Source organism: Entelurus aequoreus, unplaced genomic scaffold (assembly GCF_033978785.1).
Source record: "Entelurus aequoreus isolate RoL-2023_Sb unplaced genomic scaffold, RoL_Eaeq_v1.1 HiC_scaffold_40, whole genome shotgun sequence".
Taxonomy (NCBI): Eukaryota; Metazoa; Chordata; class Actinopteri; order Syngnathiformes; family Syngnathidae; genus Entelurus; species Entelurus aequoreus.
Window position 1 is genome coordinate 347,867 of NW_026907972.1, and position 12,420 is coordinate 360,286.

The window sequence follows — 12,420 nt, forward strand, 5'->3', positions numbered from 1 at the left end:
CCCCCCTTACGACATTTTAGCAAAAAATGTTTTTCTTAAAAAATGCATTTTCTTACATTTTCTTACATTTACGGGTTTAGTCGGGACTCCTGATGACGTTTTGAGACATCTCCTACAACTACAGCACCAGAATTGTGCTGCTGAAGCAAGTCTGTTTTTTGAATTTTTTTTTGTAAAAAAAAAGTTTTCCCAAAAAAAGCATTTTATGCCATTTTTAGGTTTTGTAGGGACTCCTGATGACGTTTTAAGACATCTCCTACAACTACAGCACCAGAATTGTGCTGCTGAAGCAAGTCAGTTTTTTGGCATTTTTACGACAGGGTCCCCCCTTACGACATTTTAGCAAAACATGTTTTTCTTAAAAAATGCATTTTCTTACATTTTCTTACATTTACGGGTTTAGTCGGGACTCCTGATGACGTTTTGAGACATCTACAACTACAGCACCAGAATTGTGCTGCTGAAGCAAGTCTGTTTTTTGAATTTTTTTTTGTAAAAAAAAAGTTTTCCCAAAAAAAGCATTTTATGCCATTTTTAGGTTTTGTAGGGACTCCTGATGACGTTTTGAGACATCTCCTACAACTACAGCACCAGAATTGTACTGCTGAAGCAAGTCCGTTTTTTGGCATTTTTACGACAGGGTCCCCCCTTACGACATTTTAGCAAAAAATGTTTTTCTTAAAAAATGCATTTTCTTACATTTTCTTACATTTACGGGTTTAGTCGGGACTCCTGATGACGTTTTGAGACATCTCCTACAACTACAGCACCAGAATTGTGCTGCTGAAGCAAGTCTGTTTTTTGAATTTTTTTTTGTAAAAATTTTTTTTTCCCAAAAAAAGCATTTTATGCCATTTTTAGGTTTTGTAGGGACTCCTGATGACGTTTTGAGACATCTCCTACAACTACAGCACCAGAATTGTACTGCTGAAGCAAGTCGGTTTTTTGGCATTTTTACGACAGGGTCCCCCCTTACGATGTTTTAGCAAAAAATGTTTTTCGTAAAAAATGCATTTTCTTACATTTTCTTACATTTAGGGGTTTAGTCGGGACTCCTGATGACGTTTTGAGACATCTCCTACAACTACAGCACCAGAATTGTGCTGCTGAAGCAAGTCTGTTTTTTGAAAAATTTTTTGTAAAAAAAAAGTTTTCCCAAAAAAAGCATTTCATGCCATTTTTAGGTTTTGTAGGGACTCCTGATGACGTTTTGAGACATCTCCTACAACTACAGCACCAGAATTGTACTGCTGAAGCAAGTCAGTTTTTTGGCATTTTTACAACAGGGCCCTTACGACATTTTAGCAAAAAATGTTTTTCGTAAAAAATGCATTTTCTTACATTTTCTTACATTTACGGGTTTAGTCGGGACTCCTGATGACGTTTTGAGACATCTCCTACAACTACAGCACCAGAATTGTGCTGCTGAAGCAAGTCTGTTTTTTGAATTTTTTTTTGTAAAAAAAAAGTTTTCCCAAAAAAAGCATTTTATGCCATTTTTAGGTTTTGTAGGGACTCCTGATGACGTTTTGAGACATCTCCTACAACTACAGCACCAGAATTGTGCTGCTGAAGCAAGTCCGTTTTTTGGCATTTTTACGACAGGGTCCCCCCTTACGACATTTTAGCAAAAAATGTTTTTCTTAAAAAATGCATTTTCTTACATTTACGGGTTTAGTCGGGACTCCTGATGACGTTTTGAGACATCTCCTACAACTACAGCACCAGAATTGTGCTGCTGAAGCAAGTCCGTTTTTTGGAATTTTTTTTTGTAAAAAAAAAGTTTTCCCAAAAAAAGCATTTTATGCCATTTTTAGGTTTTGTAGGGACTCCTGATGACGTTTTGAGACATCTCCTACAACTACAGCACCAGAATTGTGATGCTGAAGCAAGTCAGTTTTTTGGAATTTTTACGACAGGGTCCCCCCTTACGACATTTTAGCAAAAAATGTTTTTCGTAAAAAATGCATTTTCTTACATTTTCTTACATTTACGGGTTTAGTCGGGACTCCTGATGACGTTTTGAGACATCTCCTACAACTACAGCACCAGAATTGTGCTGCTGAAGCAAGTCTGTTTTTTGAATTTTTTTTTGTAAAAAAAAAGTTTTCCCAAAAAAAGCATTTTATGCCATTTTTAGGTTTTGTAGGGACTCCTGATGACGTTTTGAGACATCTCCTACAACTACAGCACCAGAATTGTGCTGCTGAAGCAAGTCCGTTTTTTGGCATTTTTACGACAGGGTCCCCCCTTACGACATTTTAGCAAAAAATGTTTTTCTTAAAAAATGCATTTTCTTACATTTACGGGTTTAGTCGGGACTCCTGATGACGTTTTGAGACATCTCCTACAACTACAGCACCAGAATTGTGCTGCTGAAGCAAGTCCGTTTTTTGGAATTTTTTTTTGTAAAAAAAAAGTTTTCCCAAAAAAAGCATTTTATGCCATTTTTAGGTTTTGTAGGGACTCCTGATGACGTTTTGAGACATCTCCTACAACTACAGCACCAGAATTGTGATGCTGAAGCAAGTCAGTTTTTTGGAATTTTTACGACAGGGTCCCCCCTTACGACATTTTAGCAAAAAATGTTTTTCGTAAAAAATGCATTTTCTTACATTTTCTTACATTTACGGGTTTAGTCGGGACTCCTGATGACGTTTTGAGACATCTCCTACAACTACAGCACCAGAATTGTGCTGCTGAAGCAAGTCTGTTTTTTGAATTTTTTTTTGTAAAAAAAAAGTTTTCCCAAAAAAAGCATTTTATGCCATTTTTAGGTTTTGTAGGGACTCCTGATGACGTTTTGAGACATCTCCTACAACTACAGCACCAGAATTGTGCTGCTGAAGCAAGTCCGTTTTTTGGCATTTTTACGACAGGGTCCCCCCTTACGACATTTTAGCAAAAAATGTTTTTCTTAAAAAATGCATTTTCTTACATTTACGGGTTTAGTCGGGACTCCTGATGACGTTTTGAGACATCTCCTACAACTACAGCACCAGAATTGTGCTGCTGAAGCAAGTCCGTTTTTTGGAATTTTTTTTTGTAAAAAAAAAGTTTTCCCAAAAAAAGCATTTTATGCCATTTTTAGGTTTTGTAGGGACTCCTGATGACGTTTTGAGACATCTCCTACAACTACAGCACCAGAATTGTGATGCTGAAGCAAGTCAGTTTTTTGGAATTTTTACGACAGGGTCCCCCCTTACGACATTTTAGCAAAAAATGTTTTTCGTAAAAAATGCATTTTCTTACATTTTCTTACATTTACGGGTTTAGTCGGCACTCCTGATGACGTTTTGAGACATCTCCTACAACTACAGCACCAGAATTGTGCTGCTGAAGTAAGTCTGTTTTTTGAAATTTTTTTTATAAAAAAAAGTTTTCCCAAAAAAAGCATTTTATGCCATTTTTAGGTTTTGTAGGGACTCCTGATGACGTTTTGAGACATCTCCTACAACTGCAGCACCAGAATTGTACTGCTGAAGCAAGTCGTTTTTTGGCATTTTTACGACAGGGTCCCCCCTTACGACGTTTTAGCAAAAAATGTTTTTCGTAAAAAATGCATTTTCTTACATTTTCTTACATTTACGGGTTTAGTCGGGACTCCTGATGACGTTTTGAGACATCTCCTACAACTACAGCACCAGAATTGTGCTGCTGAAGCAAGTCTGTTTTTTGAATTTTTTTTTGTAAAAAAAAAGTTTTCCCAAAAAAAGCATTTTATGCCATTTTTAGGTTTTGTAGGGACTCCTGATGACGTTTTGAGACATCTCCTACAACTACAGCACCAGAATTGTGCTGCTGAAGCAAGTCAGTTTTTTGGAATTTTAACGACAGGGTCCCCCCTTACGACATTTTAGCAAAAAATGTTTTTCGTAAAAAATGCATTTCCTTACATTTTCTTACATTTACGGGTTTAGTCGGGACTCCTGATGACGTTTTGAGAAATCTCCTACAACTACAGCACCAGAATTGTGCTGCTGAAGCAAGTCCGTCTTTTTGAATTTTTTTTACGACATTTTGCAAAATATTTTTTTTCCGTAAAATATGCATTTTCTTCTAATTTCTTCCATTTTCGGGTTTAGTCGGGACTCCTGATGACGTTTTGAGACATCTCCTACAACTACAGCACCAGAATTGTGCTGCTGAAGCAAGTCCGTTTTTTGGCATTTTTACGACAGGGTCCCCCCTTACGACATTTTAGCAAAAAATGTTTTTCTTAAAAAATGCATTTTCTTACATTTTCTTACATTTACGGGTTTAGTCGGGACTCCTGATGACGTTTTGAGACATCTCCTACAACTACAGCACCAGAATTGTGCTGCTGAAGCAAGTCCGTTTTTTGGCATTTTTACGACAGGGTCCCCCCTTACGACATTTTAGCAAAAGAATGTTTTCTTAAAAAATGCATTTTCTTACATTTACGGGTTTAGTCGGGACTCCTGATGACGTTTTGAGACATCTCCTACAACTACAGCACCAGAATTGTGCTGCTGAAGCAAGTCTGTTTTTTGAAATTTTTTTTGTAAAAAAAAAGTTTTCCCAAAAAAAGCATTTTATGCCATTTTTAGGTTTTGTAGGGACTCCTGATGACGTTTTGAGACATCTCCTACAACTACAGCACCAGAATTGTACTGCTGAAGCAAGTCGGTTTTTTGGCATTTTTACGACATTTTAGCAAAAAATGTTTTCCGTAAAAAATGCATTTTCTTACATTTTCTTACATTTACGGGTTTAGTCGGGACTCCTGATGACGTTTTGAGACATCTCCTTCAACTACAGCACCAGAATTGTGCTGCTGAAGCAAGTCTGTTTTTTGAATTTTTTTTTGTAAAAAAAAAGTTTTCCCAAAAAAAGCATTTTATGCCATTTTTAGGTTTTGTAGGGACTCCTGATGACGTTTTAAGACATCTCCTACAACTACAGCACCAGAATTGTGCTGCTGAAGCAAGTCCGTTTTTTGGCATTTTTACGACAGGGTCCCCCCTTACGACATTTTAGCAAAAAATCTTTTTCGTAAAAAATGCATTTTCTTACATTTACGGGTTTAGTCGGGACTCCTGATGACGTTTTGAGACATCTCCTACAACTACAGCACCAGAATTGTGCTGCTGAAGCAAGTCTGTTTTTTGAAAAAATTTTTATAAAAAAAAAGTTTTCCCAAAAAAAGCATTTTATGCCATTTTTAGGTTTGGTAGGGACTCCTGATGACGTTTTGAGACATCTCCTACAACTACAGCACCAGAATTGTACTGCTGAAGCAAGTCGGTTTTTTGGCATTTTTACGACAGGGTCCCCCCTTACGACGTTTAAGCAAAAAATGTTTTTCGTAAAAAATGCATTTTCTTAAATTTTCTTACATTTAGGGGTTTAGTCGGGACTCCTGATGACGTTTTGAGACATCTCCTACAACTATAGCACCAGAATTGTGCTGCTGAAGCATGTCCGTTTTTTGGAAAAAAAATTTGTAAAAAAAAAGTTTTCCCAAAAAAAGCATTTTATGCCATTTTTAGGTTTTGTAGGGACTCCTGATGACGTTTTGAGACATCTCCTACAACTACAGCACCAGAATTGTACTGCTGAAGCAAGTCGGTTTTTTGGCATTTTTACGACAGGGTCTCCCCCCTTACGACATTTTAGCAAAAAATGTTTTTCGTAAAAAATGCATTTTCTTACATTTGCGAGTTTAGTCGGGACTCCTGATGACGTTTTGAGACATCTCCTACAACTACAGCACCAGAATTGTGCTGCTGAAGCAAGTCTGTTTTTTGAAATTTTTTTTGTAAAAAAAAAGTTTTCCCAAAAAAAGCATTTTATGCCATTTTTAGGTTTTGTAGGGACTCCTGATGACGTTTTAAGACATCTCCTACAACTACAGCACCAGAATTGTGCTGCTGAAGCAAGTCAGTTTTTTGGCATTTTTACGACAGGGTCCCCCCTTACGACATTTTAGCAAAACATGTTTTTCTTAAAAAATGCATTTTCTTACATTTTCTTACATTTACGGGTTTAGTCGGGACTCCTGATGACGTTTTGAGACATCTCCTACAACTACAGCACCAGAATTGTGCTGCTGAAGCAAGTCTGTTTTTTGAATTTTTTTTTGTAAAAAAAAAGTTTTCCCAAAAAAAGCATTTTATGCCATTTTTAGGTTTTGTAGGGACTCCTGATGACGTTTTGAGACATCTCCTACAACTACAGCACCAGAATTGTACTGCTGAAGCAAGTCCGTTTTTTGGCATTTTTACGACAGGGTCCCCCCTTACGACATTTTAGCAAAAAATGTTTTTCGTAAAAAATGCATTTTCTTACATTTACGGGTTTAGTCGGGACTCCTGATGACGTTTTGAGACATCTCCTACAACTACAGCACCAGAATTGTGCTGCTGAAGCAAGTCTGTTTTTTGAAAAAAATTTTGTAAAAAAAAAGTTTTCCCAAAAAAAGCATTTTATGCCATTTTTAGGTTTTGTAGGGTCTCCTGATGACGTTTTAAGACATCTCCTACAACTACAGCACCAGAATTGTGCTGCTGAAGCAAGTCAGTTTTTTGGAATTTTTACGACAGGGTCCCCCCTTACGACATTTTAGCAAAAAATGTTTTTCGTAAAAAATGCATTTTCTTACATTTACGGGTTTAGTCGGGACTCCTGATGACGTTTTGAGACATCTCCTACAACTACAGCACCAGAATTGTGCTGCTGAAGCAAGTCTGTTTTTTGAAAAAAATTTTGTAAAAAAAAAGTTTTCCCAAAAAAAGCATTTTATGCCATTTTTAGGTTTTGTAGGGTCTCCTGATGACGTTTTAAGACATCTCCTACAACTACAGCACCAGAATTGTGCTGCTGAAGCAAGTCTGTTTTTTGAATTTTTTTTTGTAAAAAAAAAGTTTTCCCAAAAAAAGCATTTTATGCCATTTTTAGGTTTTGTAGGGACTCCTGATGACGTTTTAAGACATCTCCTACAACTACAGCACCAGAATTGTGCTGCTGAAGCAAGTCAGTTTTTTGGAATTTTTACGACAAAAAATGTTTTTCGTAAAAAATGCATTTTCTTACATTTTCTTACATTTACGGGTTTAGTCGGGACTCCTGATGACGTTTTGAGACATCTCCTACAACTACAGCACCAGAATTGTGCTGCTGAAGCAAGTCCGTTTTTTGGAATTTTTTTTTGTAAAAAAAAAGTTTTCCCAAAAAAAGCATTTTATGCCATTTTTAGGTTTTGTAGGGACTCCTGATGATGTTTTGAGACATCTCCTACAACTACAGCACCAGAATTGTACTGCTGAAGCAAGTCCGTTTTTTGGCATTTTTACGACAGGGTGCCCCCTTACGACATTTTAGCAAAAAATGTTTTTCGTAAAAAATGCATTTTCTTACATTTACGGGTTTAGTCGGGACTCCTGATGACGTTTTGAGACATCTCCTACAACTACAGCACCAGAATTGTGCTGCTGAAGCAAGTCTGTTTTTTGAAATTTTTTTTGTAAAAAAAAAGTTTTCCCAAAAAAAGCATTTTATGCCATTTTTAGGTTTTGTAGGGACTCCTGATGACGTTTTAAGACATCTCCTACAACTACAGCACCAGAATTGTGCTGCTGAAGCAAGTCAGTTTTTTGGAATTTTTACGACAGGGTCCCCCCTTACGACATTTTAGCAAAAAATGTTTTTCGTAAAAAATGCATTTTCTTACATTTTCTTACATTTACGGGTTTAGTCGGGACTCCTGATGACGTTTTGAGACATCTCCTACAACTACAGCACCAGAATTGTGCTGCTGAAGCAAGTCTGATTTTTGAATTTTTTTTTGTAAAAAAAAAGTTTTCCCAAAAAAGCATTTTATGCCATTTTTAGGTTTTGTAGGGACTCCTGATGACGTTTTGAGACATCTCCTACAACTACAGCACCAGAATTGTACTGCTGAAGCAAGTCGGTTTTTTGGCATTTTTACGACAGGGTCCCCCCTTACGACATTTTAGCAAAAAATGTTTTTCGTAAAAAATGCATTTTCTTACATTTTCTTACATTTACGGGTTTAGTCGGGACTCCTGATGACGTTTTGAGACATCTCCTACAACTACAGCACCAGAATTGTGCTACTGAAGCAAGTCTGTTTTTTGAATTTTTTTTTGTAAAAAAAAAGTTTTCCCAAAAAAAGCATTTTATGCCATTTTTAGGTTTTGTAGGGACTCCTGATGACGTTTTAAGACATCTCCTACAACTACAGCACCAGAATTGTGCTGCTGAAGCAAGTCCGTTTTTTGGCATTTTTACGACAGGGTCCCCCCTTACGACATTTTAGCAAAAATTTTTTTTCGTAAAAAATGCATTTTCTTACATTTTCTTACATTTACGGGTTTAGTCGGGACTCCTGATGACGTTTTGAGACATCTCCTACAACTACAGCACCAGAATTGTGCTGCTGAAGCAAGTCCGTTTTTTGGAATTTTTTTTTGTAAAAAAAAAGTTTTCCCAAAAAAAGCATTTTATGCCATTTTTAGGTTTTGTAGGGACTCCTGATGACGTTTTGAGACATCTCCTACAACTACAGCACCAGAATTGTACTGCTGAAGCAAGTCCGTTTTTTGGCATTTTTACGACAGGGTCCCCCCTTACGACATTTTAGCAATAAATGTTTTTCTTAAAAAATGCATTTTCTTACATTTACGGGTTTAGTCGGGACTCCTGATGACGTTTTGAGACATCTCCTACAACTACAGCACCAGAATTGTGCTGCTGAAGCAAGTCCGTTTTTTGGAAAAAATTTTTGTAAAAAAAAAGTTTTCCAAAAAAAACATTTTATGCCATTTTTAGGTTTTGTAGGGACTCCTGATGACGTTTTGAGACATCTCCTACAACTACAGCACCAGAATTGTACTGCTGAAGCAAGTCCGTTTTTTGGCATTTTTACGACAGGGTCCCTCCCCCCTTACGACATTTTAGCAAAAAATGTTTTTCGTAAAAAATGCATTTTCTTACATTTTCTTACATTTACGGGTTTAGTCGGGACTCCTGATGACGTTTTGAGACATCTCCGACAACTACAGCACCAGAATTGTGCTGCTGAAGTAAGTCTGTTTTTTGAAAAATTTTTTATAAAAAAAAAGTTTTCCCAAAAAAAGCATTTTATGCCATTTTTAGGTTTTGTAGGGACTCCTGATGACGTTTTGAGACATCTCCTACAACTACAGCACCAGAATTGTACTGCTGAAGCAAGTCCGTTTTTTGGCATTTTTACGACAGGGTCCCCCCTTACGACATTTTAGCAAAAAATGTTTTTCGTAAAAAATGCATTTTCTTACATTTTCTTACATTTACGGGTTTAGTCGGGACTCCTGATGACGTTTTGAGACATCTCCTACAACTACAGCACCAGAATTGTGCTGCTGAAGCAAGTCTGATTTTTGAATTTTTTTTTGTAAAAAAAAAGTTTTCCCAAAAAAAGCATTTTATGCCATTTTTAGGTTTTGTAGGGACTCCTGATGACGTTTTGAGACATCTCCTACAACTACAGCACCAGAATTGTACTGCTGAAGAAAGTCAGTTTTTTGGCATTTTTACGACAGGGTCCCCCCTTACGACATTTTAGCAAAAAATGTTTTTCGTAAAAAATGCATTTTCTTACATTTTCTTACATTTACGGGTTTAGTCGGGACTCCTGATGACGTTTTGAGACATCTCCTATAACTACAGCACCAGAATTGTGCTGCTGAAGCAAGTCTGTTTTTTGAATTTTTTTTTGTAAAAAAAGAGTTTTCCCAAAAAAAGCATTTTATGCCATTTTTAGGTTTTGTAGGGACTCCTGATGACGTTTTAAGACATCTCCTACAACTACAGCACCAGAATTGTGCTGCTGAAGCAAGTCTGTTTTTTGAATTTTTTTTTGTAAAAAAAAAGTTTTCCCAAAAAAAGCATTTCATGCCATTTTTAGGTTTTGTAGGGACTCCTGATGACGTTTTGAGACATCTCCTACAACTACAGCACCAGAATTGTACTGCTGAAGCAAGTCAGTTTTTTGGCATTTTTACGACAGGGTCCCCCCTTACGACATTTTAGCAAAACATGTTTTTCTTAAAAAATGCATTTTCTTACATTTTCTTACATTTACGGGTTTAGTCGGGACTCCTGATGACGTTTTGAGACATCTCCTACAACTACAGCACCAGAATTGTGCTGCTGAAGCAAGTCTGTTTTTTGAATTTTTTTTTGTAAAAAAAAAGTTTTCCCAAAAAAAGCATTTTATGCCATTTTTAGGTTTTGTAGGGACTCCTGATGACGTTTTAAGACATCTCCTACAACTACAGCACCAGAATTGTGCTGCTGAAGCAAGTCAGTTTTTTGGAATTTTTACGACAGGGTCCCCCCTTACGACATTTTAGCAAAAAATGTTTTTCGTAAAAAATGCATTTTCTTACATTTTCTTACATTTACGGGTTTAGTCGGGACTCCTGATGACGTTTTGAGACATCTCCTACAACTACAGCACCAGAATTGTGCTGCTGAAGCAAGTCTGTTTTTTGAAAAAAATTTTGTAAAAAAAAAGTTTTCCCAAAAAAAGCATTTTATGCCATTTTTAGGTTTTGTAGGGACTCCTGATGATGTTTTGAGACATCTCCTACAACTACAGCACCAGAATTGTACTGCTGAAGCAAGTCCGTTTTTTGGCATTTTTACGACAGGGTCCCCCCTTACGACATTTTAGCAAAAAATGTTTTTCGTAAAAAATGCATTTTCTTACATTTACGGGTTTAGTCGGGACTCCTGATGACGTTTTGAGACATCTCCTACAACTACAGCACCAGAATTGTGCTGCTGAAGCAAGTCTGTTTTTTGAATTTTTTTTTGTAAAAAAAAAGTTTTCCCAAAAAAAGCATTTTATGCCATTTTTAGGTTTTGTAGGGACTCCTGATGACGTTTTGAGACATCTCCTACAACTACAGCACCAGAATTGTACTGCTGAAGCAAGTCGGTTTTTTGGCATTTTTACGACAGGGTCCCCCCTTACGACATTTTAGCAAAAAATGTTTTTCTTAAAAAATGCATTTTCTTACATTTTCTTACATTTACGGGTTTAGTCGGGACTCCTGATGACGTTTTGAGACATCTCCTACAACTACAGCACCAGAATTGTGCTGCTGAAGCAAGTCTGTTTTTTGAAAAATTTTTTGTAAAAAAAAAGTTTTCCCAAAAAAAGCATTTCATGCCATTTTTAGGTTTTGTAGGGACTCCTGATGACGTTTTGAGACATCTCCTACAACTACAGCACCAGAATTGTACTGCTGAAGCAAGTCAGTTTTTTGGCATTTTTACGACAGGGTCCCCCCTTACGACATTTTAGCAAAAAATGTTTTTCGTAAAAAATGCATTTTCTTACATTTACGGGTTTAGTCGGGACTCCTGATGACGTTTTGAGACATCTCCTACAACTACAGCACCAGAATTGTGCTGCTGAAGCAAGTCTGTTTTTTGAATTTTTTTTTGTAAAAAAAAAGTTTTCCCAAAAAAAGCATTTTATGCCATTTTTAGGTTTTGTAGGGACTCCTGATGACGTTTTGAGACATCTCCTACAACTACAGCACCAGAATTGTGCTGCTGAAGCAAGTCCGTTTTTTGGAATTTTTTTTTGTAAAAAAAAAGTTTTCCCAAAAAAAGCATTTTATGCCATTTTTAGGTTTTGTAGGGACTCCTGATGACGTTTTGAGACATCTCCTACAACTACAGCACCAGAATTGTACTGCTGAAGCAAGTCCGTTTTTTGGCATTTTTACGACAGGGTCCCCCCTTACGACATTTTAGCAAAAAATGTTTTTCTTAAAAAATGCATTTTCTTACATTTTCTTACATTTACGGGTTTAGTCGGGACTCCTGATGACGTTTTGAGACATCTCCTACAACTACAGCACCAGAATTGTGCTGCTGAAGCAAGTCCGTTTTTTGGAATTTTTTTTGTAAAAAAAAAGTTTTCCAAAAAAAACATTTTATGCCATTTTTAGGTTTTGTAGGGACTCCTGATGACGTTTTGAGACATCTCCTACAACTACAGCACCAGAATTGTACTGCTGAAGCAAGTCCGTTTTTTGGCATTTTTACGACAGGGTCCCCCCTTACGACATTTTAGCAAAAAATGTTTTTCGTAAAAAATGCATTTTCTTACATTTTCTTACATTTACGGGTTTAGTCGGGACTCCTGATGACGTTTTGAGACATCTCCTACAACTACAGCACCAGAATTGTGCTGCTGAAGTAAGTCTGTTTTTTGAATTTTTTTTTATAAAAAAAAGTTTTCCCAAAAAAAGCATTTTATGCCATTTTTAGGTTTTGTAGGGACTCCTGATGACGTTTTGAGACATCTCCTACAACTACAGCACCAGAATTGTACTGCTGAAGCAAGTCGTTTTTTTGGCATTTTTACGACAGGGT